Source organism: Pipistrellus hanaki (genome assembly GCF_964339955.1).
Source record: "Pipistrellus hanaki genome assembly, chromosome: 6".
Taxonomy (NCBI): Eukaryota; Metazoa; Chordata; class Mammalia; order Chiroptera; family Vespertilionidae; genus Pipistrellus; species Pipistrellus hanaki.
Genome location: NC_140508.1, coordinates 13,647,205 through 13,674,476, shown reverse-complemented (window position 1 = coordinate 13,674,476; position 27,272 = coordinate 13,647,205). Strand labels below are relative to the sequence as shown.

The window sequence follows — 27,272 nt, the reverse complement described above, 5'->3', positions numbered from 1 at the left end:
CCAGCCCAACAGAATTCCAAGAGACACTGGGGGTGGGGCTGCAAGATCTTGCCTGGTGGGAGAGCTGAGCAGTCCCAGGGCTGGTTCCGAAACAGGGCAGAGTCCACAGCCAGAAGGAGGGCCCACTGGTGGGGCCGGTCTGGCCTCCTGGTCCCACCTGGCTCTGGGCCCACTGCACTTCCTGCCCCACCCCAATTTTATCTGGCTTTGGGCCCGGAGCTAGGCCTCCTGGGCCCTTAGCTACTCTCCTGAGGCAGGTAGAGTGAGGCTGGTCTCCCTATGGGCAGCCAGGAGCCGCTGTGGGAAGGCCTGATAAGAGCACTGCAGATTTGAGTCCCAGATCCAAGGGTGTCTTAAGCAGGGAGAGAAAATGCTCTTCTCGCTCTCTATCCTGGGGGCTGTGACCTGGGAGCCAGGAGAAGCAGGCTTAGCTGAAAGAACCCTGGGTTCAAGTCCCAGCTTCACAGTTTCCAGCTCTGTGTCTTCACCTCAGCTTCCCTGTCTGTGAAATGGGTGCCCGCAGCCCAGGTTGGCTTCTCAGGGTTGGTATGAGACTCAAATAGGAAAATGAATTGAAGAGGCTTTGAGGCCTTGGGTCCCATAGAGAATGGTTGGTTATTAGAGTCATTGATAGGGGACTGCCAGGCAGAGGCCAGGAGAGCTGGGCGGACCACAGCCCAGTGTGTCTTCTCTAGGGTTAGGTGGGGAGTTAGGCCTCAGAGCTTGGTGAATGAAGGGCTGTCTCTTTCCAGCTAAGAACTGTCCAATTCCCTGGTTAGACACTGACCCAATTACCAGGAGGCCATGGCTTGATTCTGGGTCGGGGCACATGCCTGAGTTGTGGGCTTGATCTCTAGTAGGGAGCATGCAGAAGGCAGCCAACCAATGATTCTCTTTCATCATTGATGTCTCTATCTCTCCCCCTCTCTTCCTCTCTCTGAAATCAATTAAAACATATTTTAAAAAATACATACCTGTCCAATGGGTTCTCCTTGCATGTTAGAACGGAACTATCCCGGTGGCCAAGGCCTTGCATGATCTGCTCTACCTCTTTATCCCCCCTGACCTTGAGTCTCACCTCTGCCCCCATTGCTCTGTCCCAGTCAACCGCACTTTCTGCTGTTCTGCAAAGGTGTTTACTACCTTTGTGCTTTCTGTTCCCTCTGCCTGGATCTCCCTTCCCTGCTGCTTCACCTAGATGTCACCCCTTATTCTCCCCAAAGAGCCACCCCAGGTGTCTACCACACTGCACCCTCTGACTGACTTCTCAGCACTGATCAGCATCATTACAAGAATGCTGTTTTTGTTCACTCACTTGTTTACTCATTTACTCTCCGTGCCCTCCAACTGAGCACTGGGCCCTGTCTGTCTAGTTCTTCATGGTATCCAGAGCCGAGCACAGGGCCTGGCACATGGTAGGTGCTCAGTAAGTATTTATTGACTAAGTGAATGCGTGCATATAAAGAAGGATGGGGAGCTAGCATTACTGAACACCTACGACATGCCAGCCACGTTCATGATTCCCTTCCAGTCTCACAACCTCACTGCCTGGTCAGAACTATCTCCATGTCACAGAGTAATGAAGTGATTCTACCAAGGTCACCCCAATAGAAAGGGGAAAGTCTTGGATTTGAAGCCAAGCCTACATACTGGGGAAGTATTTTCAACCTAAATACAAAGATCTTGAAGGTAGTGGTAGGTTTGAGGTGCACACTTCTCTCAAAGTTCAACAGCTGTATACTCTAAATTAGAGGCTCAGAGCTGGGGATGATTTCCCCAGGACACGTTCACCAAGCCCTGAGTCACTTGTGGTGGCTGTGACTGGGAGGGGAGGTGCTGCAGCACCTGGGGTGGGGGGATGGATGCTGATAAACACCCTGTGATGCACAGGACGGCCCCCAGATGAAAATTACCCATGCCAATGATACCAAGACTGAGGAACCTTGCTGTAGATACATGCAGTTTATTGTGCATTAATTAGACCTCAATAAAATTGATTTTTGTAAAGGATTTATACCCTGAATAGAAAAAGACTCGTGTCAATCAAAAAGGATAAAGCAATTCAATAGAAAATAATGGCCGGGCTGAAACCGGTTTGGCTCAGTGGTAGAGCGTCGTTCTGCAGACTGGAAGGTCCCAGGTTCGATTCCGGTTAGGGGCATGTACATTGGTTGCGGGCACATCCCCGGTAGGGGTGTGCAAGAGGCAGCTGGTTGATGTTTCTCTCTCATCAATGTTTCTAGCTCTATCTCTCTCCCTTCCTCTCTGTAAAAAAAATCAATAAAATATATATATTAAAAATAAACAGAAAGAAAATAATGGCTGGATCATTTAAAAAGGTAAATTAGCCCTAGCTGGTTTGGCTCAGTGGATAGAGCATCAGCCTGCAGACTAAAGGGTCCCAGGTTCGATTCTGGTCAAGGACATGTGTCTGGATTGGGGACTCGATCCCCAGTGGGGGACATGCAGGAGGCAGCCAATCAATGATTCTCTTTATCATTGATGTTTCTATCTTTCTCTCACTTCCTCTCAGAAATCAAAAAAAATATATTTAAAAAATAAATTTTTAAAAGGTAAATGGACATCAGAAAATACCCATAGCCAATACATAAATGATAAAGAGCTTCTCTCCCATCCTAATCAGGGAAATGCAAACTATAACAAAAATAATGATTTTTTTTCTCCCACCACAATTCCACCCTCCCACCCCCCATCAAAATTTAAGTGGCACTAATACCCTGGCCCGTGAGTGTGGAGGGAGCAGGTCCTCCCATACACAGTGGGAGGAAGTGTAAACTGGCCAAGCCTTCGTGTTGATTTGGGAACGCTTGCCAACAATTCAAACAGACATGCGCGTGGACCCGCAGTTCCAGTTCTGTCGCCATTCCCTGAGGTGTTGTTTGGTTTAGTGGAAGCTAAATGTCCATGAGCAGGGGATTAGGTGAGTAATCCCCTAATTAATAACAGCCATCCCATGGAATACCATGCAGAAGGTCAGAATGCCAAGGGGAATATCTAAATGCACATCATCAGGTGAGTAACAAAAGCAGGGCCAACACCATGCAGGTAACAAAAAACAAATCTGAGGCGGAGTCCTTATTGTCTGCCCATCACCCATTACCTTTTTGTCTCACTAACAGGACTCTGATTTTGAATGGGGTGCCAATGGGCCCAAATAAAATACAATAGTTGCCTCCCCAGCCCCACGCCCAGACACATAGATACAACGGAGTGGCCATGTGACCTGATTCTGGCCAATAAGATGTAAATAGAAAGATACATGTGGAGCTCTGGGAAAGCTACATGTCCTTTTATTATTATTATTATTATTATTATTATTATTATTAAATATTTATTGTTCAGACTATTACAGTTGCTCCTCTTGCCCCCGCCACCCGCCATAGCTCCCCTCCACCTGATTCCCATTGTCTTCATCCATAGGTGTATGATTTTTGTCCAGTCTCTTCCTGCACCCATCACACCCTTTTCCAATCAAGGACTGTCAGTCTACTCCCTTTCTATGCTCCTGATTCTATTATATCCACCAGATTATTCTGTTCATCGGATTTTTTATTGACTTGATTTTTAGATTCACTTGTTGATAGATATGTATTTGTTGTTCATAATTTTTATCTTTACCTTTTTCTTCTTCCTCCTCTTCTTAAAGAATACATTTCAGTATTTCATATAATACTGGTTTGGTGGTGATGAACTACTTTAGCTTTTTCTTATCTGTGAAGCTCTTTTTCTGACTTTCAATTCTGAATGATAGCTTTGCTGGGTATAGTAATCTTGGTTGTAGGTACTTGCTATTCATCACTTTGAATATTTCTTGCCACTCCAGTCTGGCCTGCATAGTTTCTGTTGAGAAATCAGCTGACAATCATATGGGTGCTCCCTTGTAGGTAACTAACTGTTTTTCTCTTGCTGCTTTTAACATTCTCTCTTTGTCTTTTGCTCTTGGCATTTTAATTATGATGTGTCTTGGCATGGTCCTCTTTGAATTCCTTTTGTTTGGGATTCTCTGTGTTTTTTGGACTTGTAAATCTATTTCTTTCACCAGGTGGGGGGAGTTTTCTGTCATTATTTCTTCAAATAGGTTTTCATTATCTTGCTCTTTCTCTTTTTCTGGCACCCCCATAATTCAGATGTTGGTAGCTTGAAGTTGTCCCAGAGGCTCCTTACACTATCTTCATATTTTTGGATCCTTTTTGCTTTTTGCTTTTTGCTTTTCCAGTTGGGTGTTTTTTGCTTTTTTGTATTTCAAATTTTTTACTTTATTCTTGTGATCCTCTAGTCTGCTGTTGGATCTCTGTATATTATTTTTTATTTCAGACAGTGTATGCTTAATTTCTAGTTGGTCCTTTTTCATATCCTTGAGGGTCTCACTAAATTTATCGGCCTTTTCTAGAAAATTCTTGAAAAACCTTAAAACCATGGTTTTGAACTCTATATCCAGTAGTTTGCTTTCCATTTCCTCCATTTGTAACCTGTTTCTTTGTCTGCACATTTTGGCTGCTTCCCAGAGTTGATAAAATGGTTTTGTGTGCTAGGTGTCCTATAGGACCCGGTGGTTCAGCCTCCCCAGTTACCTGAGGTGGACACTCTTGGTGCACCCCTTGGTGGGCTGTGTGCACAGTCTTGTTGTAGTTAAGCCTTGATTGTTATTGGTATCACTGGGAGGAACTGACCTCCAGGCCAATTGTCTGTGAGGATCAGCTGTGTCTACGATGGGAAAATTTCTGTGCTGGAGACACCCTTATGAGGCAAGACTTGCTTCAGTGGGGCTTTAGTGCTCACTGAGTCTGCCCCCTGAGTGTGTCCCTTATGGATCTGAGAAGTTGTAATCTGGATGGTCATACTCTGACCCCTGGATACACTGGCTCTTGGATCTCCAAGGAGGTGCTAATTTAGCCTCTGCCTGAGGCCACCCAGCAGGAGCTATGGAGAGATCTGCAGATTACTTTTCTTTGTTTGGGTTTTGGAGTTCCCAGATGAGGCCCAGCTGTGAAGCAATGCAAGCTGCTGTGGGTCCTTGGTCCTTCTTTGGATGTTCTGGGTCTCTCTACTCAGCTGCAGTCTGTTAGGTAAGTTTAGATTTCAAAAGACCAGGCCACTCATATGCAAAAGCCTCGGCACATAGTTTGTATGGGGCGGAGTCTCAGGATGGAGCAAACAGCAATGGCTTCCCGTCAGCCCTGCCCTAAGAGGCCTCTAGGTCTCAGTGTCCCTTGGTAATCACTGCAAGCACCTCTGAGAGAAAGCCACCCTCAAGTTCCGCCCACTGCCAGACAGTTCAGAGTCTCACCCAGAACTGGAGTTCAGAGCAGTCGGGAGCTTGTGTCTCCCTGCTGATTGAAAAAGACAGCCGCGTACTCAGTTGTCAGCCCTCTCCATGTGTGCACCTCCGTACCTATGCACTTTACTTATGCAGCTTCTCTGAGTCTCAGTGTGCTTTACTCTTCCCTTCTAGTTGTAGAATTTCCACTTAGCCAGCCTTCCTGTGGTTCTGGATGATGTCCATTTTGTCTTTTAATTGTAGTTTTAAAGTGGCTGTGTGAGGCAGAAGTTCAGGTGTTTACCTATGCCACCATCTTGGTTTCTCCTAAGCCACATGTCCTTGATCTAAGAGGGTCATGAGGTACACGGCTAGCCTGTTCCCTGCCCTCCTGTCTGGGCTGAGTATAGAGTGCCAGGCAGTGAGGCCCTCTGTAGCCTGAGTTTGAACATCACACACCAAAGTGGGGGACCAGGAAGCTGGACTTTTTTCATTATAAGAAAAATGGAGCCTCCAGCTGGCAAAGCCACCCAAATCAGTTACTTGTTACTTGCAGCCAAACGCAACCATAGAGATGCAGTAGGCAGTGTGTTGCTTGAGCCTTCTGCAACAGAATTGTATTCAAGTATTATTTGTGTAGTTGGAATTTCTAAAAATTAAAATAGAAATCAAACATAGCTCATCTGGTCAGAGGGCATGGCCCCTTGAGGTTCCTTTTCCAGAAGTGTTTGCAGATGGGCGCACGTTCTCCTGACCCACGTAAAACCATGAAGGGAAGATGGAGGGGCTCGCTGTTCCATTCGCCTGATAATAGGACTCAGGATGTGCCTCTGGCCCCAGCAGGGAGACTCAGGGGCCAATCTGGCCGCCCAGACTGGGTTGCCCACTTCATGACTGGACCCTGTGGCTCTCCAGCCCAAACATGCAACCCCCCTAGGCACTGGCCTGGCCACCTTTCTGCTGGTTTGTCTTCTTGTTCCCAGAAGCAGGGCCTTCCCTTTATCTCAGGCCAAAGTCCTCAGGGGAAGGGGATGGAATGTCACCTGGTTGATGAATCACCTCCTGCTGGCTGGAGGCCACAGCAGCCTGGCTTCTCCCTTTTGTCCCCCTCCCCAGCCTTCCCTTTCACGGGGGCGGGGGAGGGGGGGAATATGGATATGTCACCCTAAAAATCATTGACAGTGACAGTCACCATCTCCGGGGTGCTGACCTGGAACCAGGCCCTGGGAGGTTAAGGACACAGCTTTGGCACTCAGATCCCTGGGTTCAAATCCTGGCTCCAGCATGTCCTAACCTGGAGGCCTGGGGAAGTCAGCTAACCCCTTGCAGATCCCCACTCACGCACTCAACAAACATTTATTTATTAAGCAAGCACTCCGCGCAGGACATGAAGATGCTGAAGATGCTGCCATGGACGCCCCAGAACCAGGCCAGCCCTGTGGGCACGGCGGTGATGCTGCCATGGAGAGAAGGGGGCCAAAGAGCACTCATGAGGCGGCTTATTCATTTAAACAGGCTGCTCACGGAAGCCCCCGGGTGCATTTCTGTCTGAGCCAAGACCTGCAGCTGGAGAGAGAGGAGCCCGTTGTTATCTCTGGGCAGAGAGTTCCAGGCAGAGGGAACAGCAAAGGCAAAGGCTCTGGGGCTGTCGGGTGGCTGGTGTGTTCCAGGACCGGGGAGCATGCCGGAGTGGATGGAGGGGGGAGGTCAGGGGGTGAAGATGGGGCGGCCACGCCGGTCCTGTGGACCCCTGCCAGGACCTTATCTTTTACTCTGGGTAACCTGGAGCCGCAGGAGGGTGTGAAGCGGAGGAGAAACGCGGCCTGGCTTCCTTCGGGTAGGGAGAAATGGCAGGATGGGCGACACGGTTGGAAAGACACGGCGATAATACAAGCGAGCATGTGGTGACTCACCCCAGGGTGGGGCTATGGGAGTGGGGGTGGGGGTGGGGGTGGGGGAGTGAAGTGATAGGATCCGGATGCCTGCTTCAGTCCACGGGTGAGAAAGAGAGGAGTCAGTGAGGACGGGAAGGCTTTTGGCCTGCGGCCCTGGGAAAACAGAGGTGGTGTGTTCCACAATGGAGCTGCCGGAGGGGAGGGGCAGGCAGGGAGGATAAGAAGTTCCGTTTCTTACCTGGAACTCTGAGTTGCCCATTTGGCGTGTCGAGCCGCAGCTGGATATTCAACCCTGCGTTCAGGTGAGACTCCTGGCAGGCGATGTGCTTTGGAAATTTCGAGCACCGGGATGGTATTGAAGGCCTCGGTTTCTTCGTCTGTGAAATGGAATTCAACAGCATCTGCTTTGCAAGCTTGTTGTGAGGCTGTGTATTCTCTTGTATGTTCGCTGTTTCCCACTTGTTTTAAAAAGCAAAATGTTGGTTGTTTTGTTGACATAAATGTCTGATTACGTTTCTGACTGCTCTATGGCCACCAAAGGCCCACCGCCCCCTTTCCCCGTCTCCGGTCCTGCCAGCACCTCTGGCCCGGGAGGGAGAAGACCAGGCATCGCAGAAAGGGCCCTGGGACCCGGGGACAAACAGCTCTGCCTCTTCCTTGCTGTCTGTCTCAGGCGGGTCATTTCCTCACTGTTAAACGGGCCTAAACCTGGCACCCTGCTCCTGAGATTGTTGCCAGGATTCAGAGAGGTGAGAGGTGCAGAGGTCAAAACTATCTGAGACTCACCAAAACAAGCCACAAACCAACAAGCTGCAGAGGGGCTGATTGAGGGTAGGGGTCTGGAGCCAGATCACCGGGGTCAAATCCTGTTTCTTGAGCCAGTCCCCTAACCTTTCTATGTGTCTTTATATGTACACCTAGGATGATGTATAGGGTTACCATAGCGTTGGTTTGAAGATTAATGAAGAGTCATGATGAGCTGGAGCCATGCTTGGCACACAGTAGGTGCTCAGGAAACGTGAGTCACTGTGATGGTCATTTCTGGGTATGAATACCAGTCCACGTCACACAGTGCCCCTGTGGGTTTGGGGACAGGCAGCTCAGCCACAGTGGACCTGGGTCACAGAGCCTCTGGCAAGTCCTGGGCTCCTCAGTCGGCCACGCAGCCGAGGCAGCTTGCTTCCTTCCTCTGTGCTGGGTGCCAGGCAGGCCCAGAGACCGCCTGATGTCATCGGGGTTGGCCTGCCTTCCGATTGGGAGGAAGTGGGCGGGTGCCCTGGGCACTGATGAGCCAGGCAGACGTGCCCCGAGGCAGCACACTCAGGGCTGATGTGAGCACCCGCTGCTCACGGAGCAGGCCCTCCCCAGTTGGCCCACGTCAGGCGGCTTTGAGGCTGTCCTAGGTCAGAGTCAAGATTCAGGGTAAACTGGGGTCAGAGCAAGCATTCTGTCCCCACTCCTCAAAACACAGCCGACGGCGGCTCCCTGGGGCTCGGCCTGCAGGAAGGTGATGTGTCCCAGGAGGTGTGTCTGGGGTGCATGAGGGGACTGCATGCCTAAGGATGAGTGAGTGAAAGTAGGGCTTTAAGAAAGCCGGTGAGTGTGCACACATGTTCATGTTTGTGTATGGGTGTGAGTAAGTAGACATCTGTGTGTGCTGGTGACCGGGCAGGGGGCAGCGTCATTACTGAGTGTATAAACCAGTTTGAGCATGTGTGTATCTGGGCGTGTAAATGACAAAATGAGTGTCAGTTTAATTGCATGAGTGTGTGAGTGTGTCCCTGGGTTTGAATCTTGAGGTCAGGTCTGACTGAGTGTATGTGTGAGCATGCAAGTGTGTGAGTGTGTGTGCATGCACACTATTGTGAAAGGTCCCATAAGGAACCCTTTTTGCATACAGAGTTTTGCTCCCTCACATGGGAATGTTTGTTGGTGGGTTCAGTCAGTGCATTTAGAATTTAAAAAAATAATAATAATTTTATTGATTTTTTTACAGAGAGAGGAAGGGAGAGGGATAGAGAGAAACATTGATGAGAGAGAAACATCAATCAGCTGCCTCCTGCACAACCCCTACTGGAGATGTGCCCACAACCAAGGTACATGCCCCTGGCCAGAATCAAACCTGGGACCCTAGAGTCTGCAGGTTGACGCTCTATCCACAGAGCCAAACCGGTTAGGGCTGCATTTAGAATCTGAAGTGTCCAGGAGCTCCCAGGGAAGAGGAGATATGCTCTTCAGACTGACCACTGATCAATCAGAACAGGGACCGGCTGCCAATACTTGGGCCAATAAACCGGCTCTTGTTACCCCAACTTCCAATGATCCCACCAGCGTCTAAGAAGGTCTGACCCGTGGGCAGCCCTCAAGCCAGTCCAGCAAATAGTCAGCCTTTTTATCGGCTGATGGTAATGTAATAGTAAACATTTATTCATGCCTTCGTTCATCCATTCACCAATTTTCCCTGAGCGCCTGCCATGTTCCCGGCACCGGAGAGGCAGCGGAGAACAAGGTGGACAAAACCCCCTTTGCTGGCGGTGTTAACACGCTGGTGGGACCGGGCAGACGGTACACTATGTGAGCAGCCGACAGAGAGGGTTACTCGGTGTAAGGGCTGTAGGTAAAAATAGACCAGGAGAGCTGGGGCGAGAGCCCCAGACGGGTTTGCCATTTTTAAAAGGTTGGTCAGCTAAGACGTCCCTGGGAAGGTGACAGCTGAGTGCAGACCTGCGGGAGTGAAGGGTGCACCCTGTGGCGATCGAGGGGAAGAGCATTCTGGGCAGCGGGCTCAGCAACTGTCAAGGCCTTGGGCCCGGGGCATGCCTGGCTTGTTCAAGGAAGAGAAAAGGTGCCAGTGTGGATTTCACGGTGTTTGTGTGTGTGTGTGTGTGTGTGTGTGTGTGTGTGTGTGTGTGTGTGTCTGTGTGTGTGAACTGATTATAAAGCAAAGGGTGCTGATGGAAAGATCAAATGATAGAGAATGAATAAAGGAGAAACTGAACATCCATAGTAACTGGGAGGGGGCGGGGAGGTGGGCTGAGGACCAGGCGTGTCTGTGGTACAATTCACCCGGCAATCAAAGCGATTTTCCATTCTGACAAGGCAGCAGCAAAATAGTGCAGCTGCGACCACATCGCCCCGCAGCAGCCAAAGCCAGCTCTGCGGCTCGGAGCGCATCCTGAGCCCAGCTGGGTGCTTAGTAGGTGTTTGATGAGGGGGTGGGGGGGTCTCTGCCTTTCACATCCTCCCAGTTCCCTAAGGCCTGAGTGGGGGAGGAAGATGGGTGCAAACCCCGTCCGTAGAGAGATTTAGCCCCCCATCCTCGCAGGCTGCCTGCCTGGCCTCCGGTGGCCCCAGAATGACAGCGTCGCCTCTTCCTCCTCCCGCTTTTATGAGCTGAGAAGGAGGCTTGTCCCACGTTGCACAATTGCCCCTTAATTGCTATTTCCTCTCAGTTATGAATTGTGTCATGGATACGGCTACTCACGTTATTAAGCTTCCACAGAGGCCTTATCGTCTGGACGCCCGCCAGCAGCCCAGCCTGACCTACATTCCCACCAGATTTCAAAACCGCCCTCTCATCCTCTTGTTGGACTTTTCCTAAGGAGAGTCCACGGTGCCCAAAAACGCGCCGCTAAAAATAAAAACTAGAATGAGGGGGGCGGGCACAGCTGGCCCAGGAAGGCCCGAGGCGGAGAGCAGCCCTGTGGTTGTGGCCAAGCTCCTCCCCCTCCCAGAAGCTTCCTCAGGAGTCTGTCCTTGGACGCAGGGTTTCCATCAGGACAGGCTGCGACACAAGCCCCCCTCAAGGGTTCCCGCTGATGGCATCTAAACCTTTCAATTCTCAGTCAGGAATAGGAGGGCTGACTTCAGAGACGGGCAATCCTGGGTTCAAATCCTGGCTTTGCCACTAACTAGCTCATCCATCCATCCATCCATCCATCCATCCACCTATCCATCCCTAGGTATTTACTGTCCGCTGAATGGGGCACTATGCTGGGTGCTGGGGAAATACCTGAGAACAAGACAGATAAAGTCTCTATTCTCATAGAACTTATAACCCAGAGAGCAGAGATGGGCACAAAGCAAATAACTTTTTAATAAGAATAATGAAAACAAATTGAAGTGATGGGCTAGATAGTGGCAGAGACCCCAGGAGCTGAGATGATCAGGGAGGTCTCTCTGAGGAGGGGGTCGATGAAGCAAGACCCAAATGATAAGAACCGATTCTGGGAAACAGCAGGATAAGGGTGAGGCAAGCGAGTGACCCGGGCACAAAATGTGAGGGGGGTCTTGGTTTCAGCCTTGAGAGTGCATGTCTTCTTACAGTTTTCATCCTGGGCATCTCACTTGCCTCAACCTGGTTCTGAGCCTGCTGGGAAGGAAAAGAATCCAAGTGCAGGCGCAGGGCAAGTGCAAAGGCCCTGAGGTTGGGAGTGAGCCTGGTGCGATGGGGCAGAGAGCGCCAGGAGGAGTGGGGAGGGGAGGTGATGTGGGAGAGGTGGTGAGTGCAAATCACAGAGGGCCTTGAAAGCCGGGCCATGGTGAGAACTTGGGGAGAGACAGAGAGATACAACTGACCCTTGAAGAACATGGGTTTGAGTGGAGTAGGTATACTGATGCGTAGACTTCTTCAATAAATATGTACAGTGCTGTCCATGTATTTTCCTTTCCTTATGATTTCCTTCATGCCATTTCTTCTCTCTAGCTTACTTTATTGTGAGAATACAGTATATGATACACATGACATACAAAATGTGTGTTAATCGGCTTTATGTTATCAGTAGGTGTTTAGTCATTAAATTTGCAAGGAGTCAAAAGTTATAATTTTTACTGCCCAGAGGGTAGGCACCCCTAATTCCCACATTGTTCAAAGGTCAGCTATGTTTTGCTTGTTTGTTAATCCTCACCCAAGGATATTTTCCATCGATATTTTTAGAGATACTGGAAGGGAAAGAAGGAGGGGGTAGAGAGCGAGAGAGAGATGGGGAGAGAGAGTGAGAAAGACAGAGAGAGACGTTGATTGGTTGCCTCTTGAATGCACCCCAACCAGGGCCAGTGATCAAATCTGCAACCCAGGTATGTGCCCTTGACCAGCAATCGAACCAGAGACCTTTGGTGTGCAGGCTGATGCTGGGACCACCGAGCCCCATCAGCCCGGGCAAGGGTGAGCTGTGCTTTGGAGGTCGAGTCCATGGTTCTTGAGGGTGAAGTGATATTCGCAGGGGAAGTGGGAGGAACCAGGACTGACTCCAGGGCTGGATGGATGTGAGGAGGCTGGCAAATGCCTCAGCACCCAGAGTCATTTCCCCTCATCCAGCACGGCCTCCCCGGTCACCCTACCATCCCTCACTCAGAGCCTGGCCCGCAGGAATCGCTCTCCCGACAGTCCGGCCAGGCTCCGTGGCTTACCTGGAGTCATCTGGCAAGTTACCACTCGGCCTGGACTGGAACCCAGAGCCCGCGCTCCAGGACGTGTCCCGGCAGGCTGGCCTGGGCCTTGGCACATGACTCTGCAGAAATGCAGCCTCCCAGCCAGACAGGCCTCGGCAACAGAGGCCGTTTTTTTGTGTGTGTGTTTTTTTTCTCCTTTCTGAATTGTGCTTATGCGTGGGGCTGTTTATCTAACTTGGCTGAAGTTTGAGGCCTGGGCCTGTAAACATATCCTTTTAATTATTACACAAGTGGGACATGCTCATGGAATAAAAATTTGAAAATGCAAATAGGCAAAAAAAAAAAAAAAAAAGGCCAAAAAGCAGAGAGAGAAGGGGTAGGGGGTGGGGGAAAAAACAACCAACCATCTGAAAGAACATGTGTGCACCAAGATACATACATAAGGACCTTCACTGCAGGGTTTTTCTAGCAAAAGACTGGAAGCAACTTGAGTATCCAAGAATAGGGGCCTTTTTCAACAAATACGTAGTATTCCAGTGTCATGCAGTCCCTGAAGCGAGTGAGCAGATTTCTGAGTACTGGACACGGAAAAACCTCTAGGATATAATGTTAACGGAGAAAAACAAGATGCAAAACAGTGATTATGGAATGCCACGGGTGTGTGTGTGTGTGTGTGTGTGTGTGTGTGTGTACACATTTGCTGGGAGACACACAGACCATCTCTGCGGGAGACACAGGTCCTGGCGGCAGTGGGCTGTGGGCAGTGGGGCCAAGGGTGGGAATAGTAGGTGGGAGATGGAAGGGAAGTAAATTCCCTGTCCTTGGGGGAATTGCGCTGTTGGAAAGCTTTTGTTTTGGTTTTGTTTTGGTTCTGTCTTCTGAGAAACATTTTAATAATGTTGGAAAGATCAGAGACTCCCCTCTTGGTTTCAGAGCTCTTTCCAAAAGCCTCGGGATAATCTAAGCTGGTGTTTCCTAAACGCCTGCCCTCAAGCCCAGGATTGCAAGGAGGTGCCTGAGGCCACGGGGCTCGGGAGGAAACGGCAGGCCTCCTGACCTCCGCTCTGGGCAGGTTCTCTTTGTCTTTTTTTATAGGCCGGACAGCAAGTAAAGGTCCAGCTGAAAAGGAGTTTTGCCTATTTTGAAGCAAAATGTTTGAAAATCATCTCATTCTACTGATGAAAAGACAGAGACCCAGAAAGGAGGGGAAAAAAAAAAAAAATATGGTCCCAGACTCAGGCAGACCTGACTGTGGCTGAGTGCCTTACGTGGTAAATTTGCCTCCTTAAACCTTAAAGCTACTCCTTCAAACACAAACAAACAAACAAACAAACAAACAAACAGGTTAGTCAGGACTCTTCAGACATACTTAAAGTGGAAGTAGAACCTGAGTTCTTAGTCCTTTTGATCTTGCCAAAAACATGCTCAGGAAATCGGACTGCTTCTCTTTCATCCTCTGATTTTCCAAGAAGAGCAAGAATGACCCTCAGTCCCCCATTTCACTCAAGTCCAAGATCAGGTTTATCAGAAGTCAACTCACTGCAAAACTCAGTTCATCAGAAGTCAACTCCCTACAAAACACAGGTATTCATTAGGCTGTTTTTCACAGGAAAAGCCAGCGCAAAATGGCTTCCTCATTAAGGAAATCTATCCTTTTTATATGTTCAAAATGCAGAGACTGTGTGGCAGGTCAGTCAGGCATGCATTCAGCTGCAAGTAACACAAAACCTGGCCGTTTTCTCCTACTACTAGAAATCCAGGCCTCAGGAGCCAAGAGGATGATGACTCAGTGATGCCACCAGGGGCCCAAGTTCTTTCCCACTTTTTGCTCAGCCATCAAGAACATGTGGCTTTTGTCCTCTTGGCTGGTTATGGTTGCAAGATGGCCACTCTCCCGCCAGTTTCTATCCACATTATGAGCAGGAAAAAAGGATGTGGGTGAGCAGTGTGCCCGCCATGTTTGTCTGTTTTCAAAAAGCTTTCCTGCCGAAACCAGTTTGGCTCAGTGGATAGAGCGTCGGCCTGCGGACTGAAGAGTTCCAGGTTCAATTCCAGTCAAAGGCATGTACTTGGGTTGCAGGCACATTCCCAGTAGGGGGTGTGCAGAAGGCAGCTGGTCGATGTTTCTCTCTCATCGATGTTTCTAGCTCTCTGTCCCTCTCCCTTCCTCTCTGTAAAAAATCAATAAAATATATATATATATTTTTAAAAAGCTTTCCTGAGATTTCTGATCTGCAAATTTGGTTTAATTTTCATTGATTATACCTGGATCGCATGGCCACTCCTAGCGGTCAGGGAGTCTAGGAGAGTGAGTGCCTTTAGCTGGCCCATTGCCATTCCAAATAAAATCAGGGTTCTGTAAACAAGCAAGAAGGGGCAGTGGGCATTGAGGAGGCACCGAGCAGTGTCTTCCACAAGTCATTCAAGGCTTGTTAATCCAGTGTGACTCAGGGACATTATCAAGGACATGTGCTTTTCTCCTTCTCTACTCTGCCATCACCAATGTGTGGGCTTCTGTCCTGAGACCTGGCTTACGTCCTCAGGCAAGGGAGAGGGCCCCTCCTTCCAGCACAGAGACTGATACCCCTCAGATAAAAGAGGATGATCTCAGCCAGGAAGAACATTGATGATGTCTGTGGTTGGGCCATCGACAGTGTCTGCCACACCCTTGTAACAAGTACTTTTTAAAATTCCATTCTCTTCTCTCCTGAGCTCACTTGTAATCTCATCTCCATTCACACTACATGCATCGGTCATCTGTGGTGGCCATAATGCTGTGTAACAAAACACCCCAAACCTCTTATTCTTTTGTTTATTGTCATTGGACCTAGGTTCCTGAGGACGTTTGTGCTCCTCTGGTATCTGGGGACAAGTCAGGTAGTGACAAAGAGCAACGGAGAAAAAATAAAGCAGGGGAAGGGGAGAGTTATTTTGGGAAAGAGACACTGTTTTCATGGGGTCAGGGGTGGCTTCTCTGATATTTTGACACTGCAGTGAAGGACATAAGGGAGCAGCAAGTGCAAAGGCCTTGAGGCAGAGGGGTCCTGGTGGAGGCCAGTGCACTGGGTGGGAGAGGTGAAGGAGGTGCGGGTGCAGGGGAAGAGGGAAGGACCTGGGAAGGCAGAGACCTGATAGGCCACAGTAAGGACTTGGCTTTGACCCTGAAGAAAGTGGGAGCCACGGGAGGGTTTGGGCAGAGGAGGGAGGTGACGTTACCTAGGTTTTTACAGGATCCCTCTGGCAGCGTGTGGATAACAGTCTGCATGGGGCCAGGGCAGAAGCAGGAAGTGGGCTTTCACAGGCTTCGTGGCACTTAGGTCAGAGAGGGGACTCAGGTGCTCAAGTGACATTCGCAAAAAGCCCCAGGAAAACCAAACAGGGTTTTGGGGTGACCTCAGAGTCTAGCAGAAGGTAGGCAGGGCTGGCACGTTCCGTTCCCGGGCAGCCCAGCAGCACAGCGTTTCTGCAGCATCCTCAGGACATGTGGTGTGTGCTGTGCTGGGCTGACTTCCCGTGCCGGGCCTGCCGCTCCGGACCGCGCTGTGGAAGGTGTGAGGGCCCCGCACACGCAGGGTGGCCTGGGTGCCGGTGACTGAGCTCCCAGCAGGGATGCTGTGGACGTTGAACCCAAGAACAAGCCCTGACGCCCCTAACTCTGCAAAAACAACCCTGTGTCCTCGCACGCCATGTCGCCAGCACCAAGCTCCCTTATCTCACTGCACAATCCTTCAAAGAATAACACAGCGTATTTTGTCTGTGGTTTGGGTTCCCAAAACCTGTGACATCAGATAAGTGCGAGGTTCACAAAAACGAACGACATCATAGAAGAGGGAAAACAAACAACCCCAGAGAAGCCCCCGGTTTCGGCCTCGGCTTCCTCTCCCAGGAGGAAGGAGTGCTCGTGCGATGTGTTTGAGGTTTCACGGTGCAGAGCCTGGGCCCGGGCGAGAACTCGCCGCCCTCTGCGAGCTGGCTCACTCTCAGGCTTAAAGTCTCCCCGCAAAACGGAAACGCTAACCACCGCCTCTCACGGCTGCCATTGAAAAGTGATTCGATAGACATGCTAATAATGGCTAATCTCGGGATCAATCATGTCCCTTAGGCCATCTACTTGGGAGAATCTTTCCCCTCTGGAGCAGCTACAAGGATCATCTCCAGTTTACAGATGGGGAAACTGAGGCTTCGAGTAGGAAAAGAAGGTGGCTACAAAACACTATGTGGCCACTTTTGTTTTTTAGCAAGCACGTGAAATAGAAATTAAATAAGCAAACATGTAAATATCCTATTTAATAAAGAGGGAATATGCAAATTGACTGTCACTCTGTAACAAGATGGCTGTACCCACAGCAGAATCGGGGCTCCCATAACACACAACGGCTGTACCCAAGTGGAGGCTGAGTTCCTGTAACAAGCCGTAAGGAGCAATCAGCAGGGACCTGAGGCTGCACCCCACACACACACCTGGTGGGGCTTGACAGGGGACCTCAGGCTGTGCTCCCTGCCTGGCAGAGCTTGACAAGGGGACCTAAGGGCACACCCTCCTGCCCCAGTGCCCGGCCAGGTGACCTGAGGCCATGCCCCCCACCTTGCAGGGCTTGACAGTGGTGGGGCCGGCTGGCCAGGTCTGGGTCTCATGTGATTTTGAGGCGCATGTGGGTGGGCAGGGACTTGACTCTGGTTCTCGTGGCGTGTCCCAGACTCTGACAGGAGGAAGATTTTCATATGCATTTTCCTAATTTTCTTTCATCTCTGATGCTTCTATCATAGAGAAAGGGCAAGTAGCAGTATTAAAATGTTCCCTCTAATTAATTCCCTTTTAATGTGCACAACTTTCATGCACCAGGCCACTAGTAAAAATGTAAGTGGGCAGTAGGGTTTGGTAGGATAGACGCCCAAATGTCACAGTGCTATTGCTGGGTGTCGCAGTTGCCACTGAGACAGGGATCCCCCGGCTGTCAGTTTCCCATCATTCGGGTCTTAGCAAAACGTCGCCTCTGCCAAGAGGGTCTCTCCAGGCGCCTGGATACAGGGGCCCTCCAGCCCCTCTTTATCCCGTCACCTATTCACTTCATTGGCGGATCATCACCGGAATGTTCCTTGGTTTCCCATCTGTTTCCGGGCTCCTCTCCCATGCTCTCCACTAGAGCAGGAGACCACCAATCAGGCACCCGTCCATGCACCCTGCCATGACTCCTTAAGCAGCTCCTTGCACTAGTAGGCCTCCATAGATATACCTTGACAACTGACTGTGTTTTCTTATTATTTATTTTAAATTTGCTTTTAAAAAACAAAAAGACATATGGGTTATTTTAAATTGTTGCTTTACAGCACCGCTCAGGAATGAGGCGGCTGGAGCCTCTGGAGGAAGACGGTGCCTCCGAGCGGGTGCCCTGCCTGCCGCAGAGGGGGCTGAGCAGCCGGCATCCCGGAGTCTCTCAGCCCAGCCTGTCCCGACTTCTCTGGCTCTAGAGATCTCCCCCCGGGGACAGAGTTCGTATCCATGTTCCTTCTCCACCTCCGGGGGAGGCCACCCTGAGTTTCAGGGGACACGGGGAGCCCCGAGGCCAAACACAGCCCACAAGAGGTGTGACTTGGCTGCAGCTCCAATAGTTAGGAATTTCATCATCATTTAAAAGTCAATAGAGTTTGGAAGAAAGAGAAAATATCTTCCCCCAAGGCAGTGGTTCTCAACCTTCCTAATGCCGCGGCTCTTTAATACAGTTCCTCATGTTGTGGTGACCCCCCCAACCGTAAAATTATTTTCGTTGCTACTTCATAACTGTAATTTTGCTACTGTTATGAATCGTAATGTAAATAGCTGTATTTTTCAGTGGTCTTAGGCGACCCTGCTAGTGATTCTCAACCTGTGGGTAGTGACCCACAGATTGACAGCCGCTGCTGTAGAGCCTAAGACCATCGCTTGGGGGGTCACCACAACATGAGGAACTGTATTAAAGGGTCGCGGCATTAGAAAGATTGAGAACCACTGCCCTAAGGGCATGAACATAAGATGAGAGTAAATAAATGGGAAAACTTTACATCCTTAAAAGGGCCAGTCTTCCAACATTATATATAAACTGAATGTAATTTCAGGTAGTGACCTGTGGGATTTTTTTTTAATTGGATAAGATGGTCTTGGAGTTGACAAAGAAAAGTATGAAGTAGAAGAACAGTGGGGAGGATTATGACAAAAGTGGCATTTCAACTCACTGGGAAAATGGAATGTTTAAGCTAGGAGACCAGCCTAGCACACTGTCCATTCATTTTATTTATCACCATAATAAAAATAGACTTCTATCTTCCACCATGTAAAAAAAAAAAAAAAAAAAAAAAAATCCAGAAATTTCACAGAAAACATCTGTATTTTTAGCTTGCCTGAAAACCTTGGCAACACTGGGCCCTCATTTCCCAAGGCAGCCATGGGCTGGTGGTGGTTCGAAACCCAGGGGCATTCCAATTCGCCTCCCCCGGACCACCTTCAGTCATTCCTGTGTCTTGCCTGGGCGCTGCAGTCATTGGAGTTTGGAGCCCCTGAACTCAGGGAGCATTTGAAGTTGGAGTTCTGCTCTTAGTCGCCTTTGCACGCTTTCATTTTTCTTGGTGGAGATACAATTCTGGAGGAGGGGTGTAGCTTGAGGAATGGCGAAGAGCATGGCCTTGGCAGTCAAAGAACCTTGAATGATCTCTGAAGCGTGAGCTCCCTTCTCTGTGCCTCAGTTTCTTCCTCTGTCGATAGAGAGAATAAGAGCCGTCATTCGTCACTTGCAGGCATCTGTGCCGCCGTTCCCACGAGACGCGTGGCCCAGAGAAATGATGGCAATTGTGTGGGGGTAACAAAAACCCTCCCTCTCAGACTTTAGGGTTTGGGGTTGTCAGGCTCCTGAGGAAGAGAAGGAAAAGAGGAAGAAAAGGAGAGAGGATGTGGGCAGGGCAGAGGCTTTGTTTTGATTCCTTTTGCCTAAAAGGAGGAAAAAAGTCAACAAACAGCCCTGGCCTCCTCTGATTTCGCTGCCTGCCTCTGGAGCTGATAAGAACCAGCCAAATTCGAGTTGGGCAACTCCACCCTTTCCCTGGGCTGGGCGGGTGGAATCTCAGACCCCAAAGCCTGGACTCTGCCCGAAACGTCCACCTCACTCCCCTCTGGCCTTTTCCTTGGAGACTTGAAGGGGAGAGAGATGCAAAGATGTCCCCACGGGAACCCCACACAAGGACTGAGCCAAGGGCTTGGACGCCCGGGGCCCCTGGCACATTACTAACTCAGCCCCTCTCGCAGGAAGGAGCCCGGGCTGGGGACTGTGGGAAGTGTAATCTCGGGCATTTGCCCTGGCCGTGAACGGGCGGAAGGAGGTGAAGTTTCTCGCGAAGAACAGAAATACCTCCCTGCCCAGCCACCGACAGAGAGAAACCCGTGGCGCAGGACTCACAGCGTGGCTCTGAAGCCATCGGTCCAGGGCGGTGTGACTTTGGGCGAGTGACTTCACCTGGCTTACCTTCAGCTTCTGAGCCTGCCCTGGCATCCGCCTCGAGGGGTCGCTAAGGGTTAAAAGGGCCTGGCACCGGGTAGGTCTGATCTTTGGACGCTGTCGTTGTCCGTGGCGTGGGGAGTCTCAGGACAGCCTCAGGCAGAGACCAAAAAATGCCCCGACCTCAAGTCCAGGGAGATGAAAAAGGACAGCTGTTCGAAATCTCTACGTGAGCCAAGGGCCATGCAGGCCACAAGGCCAGAAACCGGGGCCCATTGGATGTTGCGAAGAGGTAAATTCTAGACAAAGATTAGCACAAACAGAGGACGTTCCTCCGTGTTACTCCCAAGGAAGCCCGGCCAGTGGCTGTGGGAGCTTCCCCGGGACGGCCGAACGGCTGGAGGCTAGGGGAGGGGGACAGGGGGCTGAGAGAACGGCCCTGGTTCCAGGTTCTTTCCCAGGTCTGCCCTTCCCCGCTGCCCGGCCTCCGTGAACGGAGCAGAGAGCAGCACTGAGAACCAGAGTGTGGCCTGAGCCATGGTGATCATAGCGACCCCTCCACCCATCGCCGATTCTGGACGTGAGGCTCTGAGGGTCCTGGCTCCTGGTGCACGGCGGTCCCCATGGTGTGTTTACTCCCTAAACAATTTCCGTCACAGCCCTCTCTGTGCTGGGCTCTGGGTTCCAGAGAAAATGCAGATCTTCCCCCTGCCCCCCAGATCCTGAGGACAGACCAGTGTACAGCTGCCACAGCCCGGAAAAGACAGCAGGGCTGAGGCGTGGGGAGGTAGGGAGAAGCCCTGCGGGAAGGCAGGGGACGCTCCCTGCGGAAGGGTGTGTGAGGAGGGGCCCGAGGAAGTGCTGATGTTGGCAAAATGACAAGACGGGGCAGATGCTTCGAGGGAGGGACAGCGCGGGAAGGCCCGGGGCAGCAGGCACCTGTGCGCTTGGAGAGCTGGATGTGGTCACCTGGGTGGGGCGCTGGGCAGGGGCTCAGCCACTCACTGTCCCTGTGACCTTGGGCAGCCCACACCACCTGTCTGGACGTGGTGTGATCATCTGTAGAGTGGAAATCATGATGGTACCCGTCTCCCAGGGTTGTCTTGGGAATGCAGTGCATGAGTGCTGGGCATGGGCAGGGCTGAGGAGGGTGAATCCTCCTTGTTGCTATGATTATTACAGACACGCAGCTTTGAGTCACCCAGCTTCTCACCTTCCAATCAGCTCCTTCGTGTAGAAGCCCTGGAGTCCCCTGTTCTTGTTCCTGGGGACAGCCCAGTGGCCGCAGGTGACCTGCCAGGCCATGGTGCTAAGAGGCAGGTGCCTCCGGCGTCTCTCGTCCCCGAGTTCCCCGGCGTGGGCAGCCCCAGCTCCCTTGCAGGTGGCTCCTGAGCTTTGTGTGCAGCATTCGGTTTTCTTCCCCTTGACTCACCCTAACTTTCTCCTCCACCTGTGAGTCACAGCTGATGCTCAGGTTTCTCTTTTCCAAATGCCCGTGAAGACAATGAGAAAGTTTACGTGTTTTTGAGCTCTTTGCTATGTGCCTGGCATTTCCATCCATCCATCCATCCATCCATCCATCCATCCATCCATTTACTTAACAAATAGTTGCTGGGCACCTCTGTGTGCCTTGGAGCTCATCAGTAAACACAGAGCAAGGTCCCTGCCCTGGTGGGGCTCACACTGCAGGGGCAAGAGAGGGAGAGGAGCAGGTGCATAAATCCGCAACGTCTACCAACTGTTCTTTGTACACATAAACTCACTGAGTCAGCAGCCTATGAGATATGTACCCCCATTTTCCAGGCGAGAAAACCAAGGCTCAGCGGGGAAGTGACTTATCCAAAGTCACACAGCTAGGAAATGGCCAAGTGTTCCATCATTTGAACCACATCTGTCAGATTCCAGCACCCAAGCTCTTAACCGCCCCCCCCTTACCCCCGGAGGGTGGGAGGATGGGGGGCTGTCTACTAAGATAAAAAGCGTTGGCCCAGTTCCACCTACAGTCATCTGCACCAGCAGCGTATTCTGGAAGCTTCACTGTCCCTGGTCAGGGCATTGGTGCCTGGGGACCTAGCTCATTCCCATGAGTCCTCCCTCAGGCAGGAGGAGCTCTGCCCACCCTCCCAGCAGACGGCACTGGGGAAGGCCAAGTACATGGTTTCTCTCTGGCCAGAGCCAGTGGGAACAGGACGTCCTGGTCCTGCTGCCCTGGACGGGCCCAATGAGCTATTTTGGGGCACGTTTATTGATGGGACATGAGTGCCTGCTGGACTCCTGCTTCAAGAGGAAGGCCCAAGGCTGGCCTAGGATGGCGCTGCTTCTCCAGACCCTTTGCTGCCCCAAGGCAGCCACCATCTGTGTCCTGTCAACACCCCACACCAAGGGTGTACCCTGATTTGACCGGCTCTGGGGAAGGCAGAGGTCTCCACGGGTGTGGACAGATGCTGGGGGTCACGTGGACTGCTGTTTCCCAAAATCCTGGAGCTGATTCAATTCAAAGGAGGCAGAATCCAGAATGAATGCTAGAGCAGGTTTTGAAGTCAAACCCAGCTGTGCTCCCTACTAGCAATCTTACCTTGGGCAAGGTGGGCCAGATCTCCGAGGCTCTTCCCTGTCTGTGAGATGGAGCTGGTAATGCTAACCCTCACTCACAGGGAAGGCACAAAGCTTTAACGAGATTGTGCATGCAGCATAAAGTCTGGCACACAGTATGGGCTCAATAAGTAATAACTTTGTGCAATGGTAAGATATGTACACATAGAATACCTTAATAAAAAAAATTATTAACTGTGTAACTAATGATTGACAGCTGACATTTGTTAGGAGTATAGCATGAACCAGACACTGGGCTAAATTATTGATCTGGTCTATCTCCTTTGTCCCAACAATTCCAGGAGGCAGTATACACTGGTACAGGTGCCCATGTTACCCCTTTGTACAGATAAGGAAATGGAGGCTCAGAAAGATACAGGATTTGCCCAAGATCATGTTGCACGTATATGGCAGAAGAGCATGCCTTTGAACTCAGACCATAAGAGGGAACTGGGCTGGCCCACGTCCCAGGGTCAGACCTCACGTCCTCCATGCCCCTCCCTAGAGGATGGCTAATCATTCACCACAAACACCCTAGTCCCCACCATGCTGTGCTCAACCTGCTCATCCCTTAGTCCTGGGAAGTGGCCTCCTGGCCCTTCCAGGTGATGGATACCCAGAAACCAAAGGTTCCAGAATATCCCCTTGACCACCCTCCCTCCCAACTACCATTACAGTGCAGGTGGCCACCATCTTCGTCTACTGGACTGTGCCAGTTGTCCCTCCTAGTCCCTTGGCTCTGGCTTTGCTCCACTCCATTCATCATGGTCATAAAAAAAAAAAAATTAAAAGATAGAAAACCATGTCATACTCCTGCTCAAAACCCTCTAGGACTGCCCATTCATAGTAGAATAAAATTCCTCCTCCTCAAATGTGGCCTATAAGACCTTGTATGATCTGACCTTTGCCCACCTCCTGCCCTCACTCACTCTGCTCTTGTCACACTTGCCTCCTCCCTGTTCCTGAACTAGCAAGCTTGTTCCTGTCCCTAGGCAGAAACTTGCTGTTCCCTGCGCCCGAACCTTCTTCTGCCGGATATCTCTCTGGCTCGCTCTCTCACTTAATTCAGGTCTCTGCTCAACTATCATCCACTCAGGGAAGACGCCCATGACCTGCCTGTCTAAAATGCTCCCTTCCATCACCACCTATCCCGTGACTTACTTTATGTTCCTTCATTGCAGTCACTGCTATCTATTACATCTTCGCAGTACATTTGTTTTATCCTAAAGTTTGCAGCTAAATGTTTAACCACTGGCTCTCGGCACCGGGGTCGTTCTGATGTTTACCTTTGCCAATTTCCGTGGTGTAAACACTCCCACCAAGGCCGATTTCAAGCCACCAACGTGACTCACTGCAGGTGAAATTGGGAAGAGATGGGCAGCAGCACAGAGTCCTGTCCTGTTTTCACCTTGTCATGTGGTCTGGGATACAATATGATATAATAGATGTCAATAACCTCAGAACATAGACAATAGTAAAATAGGAAGTGATGAGTTTTGAGTAGTTGTTACCTTAATTTTTATTCTAATGATTACCTTGTAAGTTCATATAATTTAGTTTCTAAATGATGGCCGTGTAGAACAGCCAGTTTGCAGAATCCGCGAGCCAGTGTGAGCCAGCTCCAGCACAGCCTGGATGGAGGCAGCACGGAGACAGGAGCATTGTCCATCCCGTCCCCTGCTGTTTCCCTCCACAGGAGGAGGAGCCCACAGTAGGTGCTCCGCCGCTATTTGTTGAACATGTTGTAATGCATCTGTTTGCCTCAGAAAGCACAAACTGTTCGCCTCCATCACCTTGGTTCTGTGGGCTGAGGCCAGCCCACAAATGGGTTTCGTTTGGCTCTCAGAATGTTTTTAACATTAAAAAAAAAAATGTGTTGCCAAAATTTAAAAGTCAAGAGATTTTTGCATGGAATTCCACATAAACCTAGATTTGCAGCCTCTCTTGAAAAGTCAGAGGCTCTGGGCACCCTGGGCCTGATTCTCTCACCATGACAGAGGTCAGGCTGAGGGGCAGTCACCCCCTCAGGCAGGGCAGGAGCTTGCCCAGTTCACCACGGTCCTCACCCCTCCCTGCTGCCTCACACCAGACTCTCTTCGTGCATTTACCGCTGGGCCCTGCAGAGATTTGAGTTGTCATTGCCAAATTAGCCTCCATTCTAACCCTTGCGGGGGTGTCCCCACCAGATTGAGGACAGGCTCTGTGAATTAAGCTTTCCCGCCACTGGGGCTCCATGCCTTCTATAGGGTCCGGCACACAGTAGGCCCACAGGCTTTGGAATCGGCTTACATGGTTGTTGAACTGCCCAGCTCCCCTAACTGCCGCGTGCACTCTATCCAAGCCCTGACTGACCGGAATGTAACAAAGAGGTTGGCCAAGGCCAGGGTTTAAAAATACCCCGGGGCTGGTCAGCTGCGAGCACTCGGAGGTGTTGAAACGAGTGGGCAACGTCTGGCTGGAGGCCAGACCCCGGCTTTGTGTGAATGTGGGCCACCAACCGTTCCTGGGGGGGTGAGGAGCCTGGGCTGCGCCCCACCCCCGCTGGCCTGCTTGGGAAAGGTCAGCACTAAGTTTATAAACAGCATCGGGTGACATGGCACAATTTTGCATAAAGGGTTACCGGGCAGAGCATGACCGCAGGGCGGCCTCCCCTGGCGCTTCCACGCCGCGGTCGGCCGGGGTTGTGATTGGGGATGTTGCTCACCTGGTGGTCTGCTGTCCGGCCCGCAGGAGCCAAGGTTAAAAATAGGCTCTCAGCACAGCCCCCTGGGGGACAGCCAGCACGGAGGGGGGTGGGGGCCTGGCCGCGGGAGGAACAAGCTCTGATTGAGTGCCTCCTGGGTGCCAGGCGCTTCAAAGGCATCAGCTCACTGAGCCTCGGGAGGGAGGGATCGCCGTCCCGTTTACCTGGGGGGAAACTGAGGCAGGGGAGGGATGCCACTCACTAGTATAACGTTTCCTGGTGAGGCCGTGGCAGCGCCGGCATTTGAATGAAGAAGGTTAGGAAGCCGGAGCTCAGTGTTTCACTGCTGGGCCCCGGGTCCCGGGAATTGTGCGGGGCCTTCGGCAGCTCTCAGAGGCAGCTCCCGCTGACCGCATCCCAAACCGGCCCCTCTCTCTGGCTTCCCAACGGAAGTCCTCACGAGGCTGACATGTTGGTGTTGGGGCGGAGAGGTAGGTAAACATTAGCAGGTAAATTAAATATAGTGTGTTTCAGGCGGCAGTAGGTACTAAGGAGAAAAACAAACCAGGCCCAGCCACTTTGGCTCAGTGGTTGAGCATCGACCCAGGTTTGATTCCCGGCCAAGGCACATGTTGACCCAGGGGTCACTGGTTCGATTCCCAGTCAGGGAACATGTTGACCCAGAGGTCACTGGTTCAGTTCCTGGCCTGGGCACACGCTCAGGTGATGGGCCCGATCGGGGCAATGCAAGAGGCAGCTAATCGATGATGCTTCTCTGTTGATGTTTCTCTCTGTCCCTCTCCCTTCCTCTCGCTCTAGAAATCAATAAAAAACATATTTTTAAGAAATAAAAAAATTCGCCAGGAGGGAGATGGAGAGAGCCTTGGCGAGGCACAGATCTCAATGCGGGAGCCGGGGGAGACCTGGTCGAGCAAATATTTGAGGACAGACTTGAAAGCCACGCGGGATTGAGCAATGAGGGTAACTGGAGGAAGCGCGTTCCTGGCAGAGGAACAGAAAGTGCAAAGGCCCCGAGGCTGGATCCTGCCTGGCATGTGTGGTGATGACAGGAGGCCAGCACGGCCTGGCAGCATGAACAAGGGCAACCTGGGGGGAAGTGAGGGTAGAGACAGGGGCAGATGGGGCAGCATCTTGAGCATCACCGGAGGGACCTGGGCTTTTCTCCGGGGTCGATGGGAGCCGTGGAAGGTCCTGAGCAGAGGAGAGCATGGGCAGCTAGGTTCTGAAAGAACACCTGGCTGTGTGTGGAAAGAACACAGGGGCACCGAGGGACGGGGGCAGCCAGAGATGACGTGACTGCAATGGCCCAGGCAAAGGATGATGGTGACCGGGCCCAGGGGGAAGGTGGGGAGAAGACCATGATCCTACCTTCTGGATTTGCTTTGAAGGCGGAGCTGACAGGACACCCTGCTGGACCACATGTGATGAAAATAAAAAATCATGATGACTGTGCTTCCAGGCTGAGCATCCACCTCTCAGAGATGCCCACACACGGTGCTGGCTCCCGTGGGGGACCTGGGCAAAGACCCTCCCCAATACGATGGGCCTGGCCTTCTGAAATCCCTCCCTTTTCATCCTTGGCCCTGAGTCCCTCGCTGATTGTACAGAAGCCACCAACCAGGCCCTCTCTCCCCACCCCTGAGAAGCAGCAGGCATTCTGTAGCCCTCACCACGTGCCTGGAAGATTCTGGCCTTTGCATTTGTGAACTCATTTGATCGTCACAACAATTCGAAATATGGGAACTATTATTACATCTGTTTCATAGATGGAAAAACAAAGGCCCAGCGAAGTTAGGTCACTTGTCCGGGATCCTAAGTGGCAAAGACAGGATTTGGCTTCCATCATGCTCTTAACCACTGTACTGTCTCATGAGAAGCTCGCCATTGACCATGAGGAGCCAAACTGGGCTTCAGGGATTGGGGTGGAGGGAGAGGGCTCACCTAGTAGG

At 51.1% G+C, this 27,272-nt stretch overlaps 2 long non-coding RNA genes across 3 annotated transcripts; both read right to left on the bottom strand.

The window, feature by feature from the left end:
- Window positions 1-6,542: 6,542 nt before the first annotated feature.
- Window positions 6,543-12,742, bottom strand: LOC311624851. Of its 2 annotated transcripts, none has more exons than XR_014795392.1 (3): window positions 12,583-12,742; window positions 7,412-7,631; window positions 6,543-6,844 (listed from the first exon to the last, which is right to left on the bottom strand). It is a non-coding gene; the product is annotated as an uncharacterized lncRNA (long non-coding RNA). The 2 variants fall into 2 exon arrangements; XR_014795393.1 differs by having other exon boundaries at window positions 7,412-7,550.
- Window positions 12,743-18,814: 6,072 nt separating this feature from the next.
- On the bottom strand, window positions 18,815-24,122 carry LOC311624875. The gene is made up of 2 exons (XR_014795400.1): window positions 23,906-24,122; window positions 18,815-19,444 (listed from the first exon to the last, which is right to left on the bottom strand). It is a non-coding gene; the product is annotated as an uncharacterized lncRNA (long non-coding RNA).
- Between the last annotated feature and the right edge of the window lie 3,150 nt (window positions 24,123-27,272).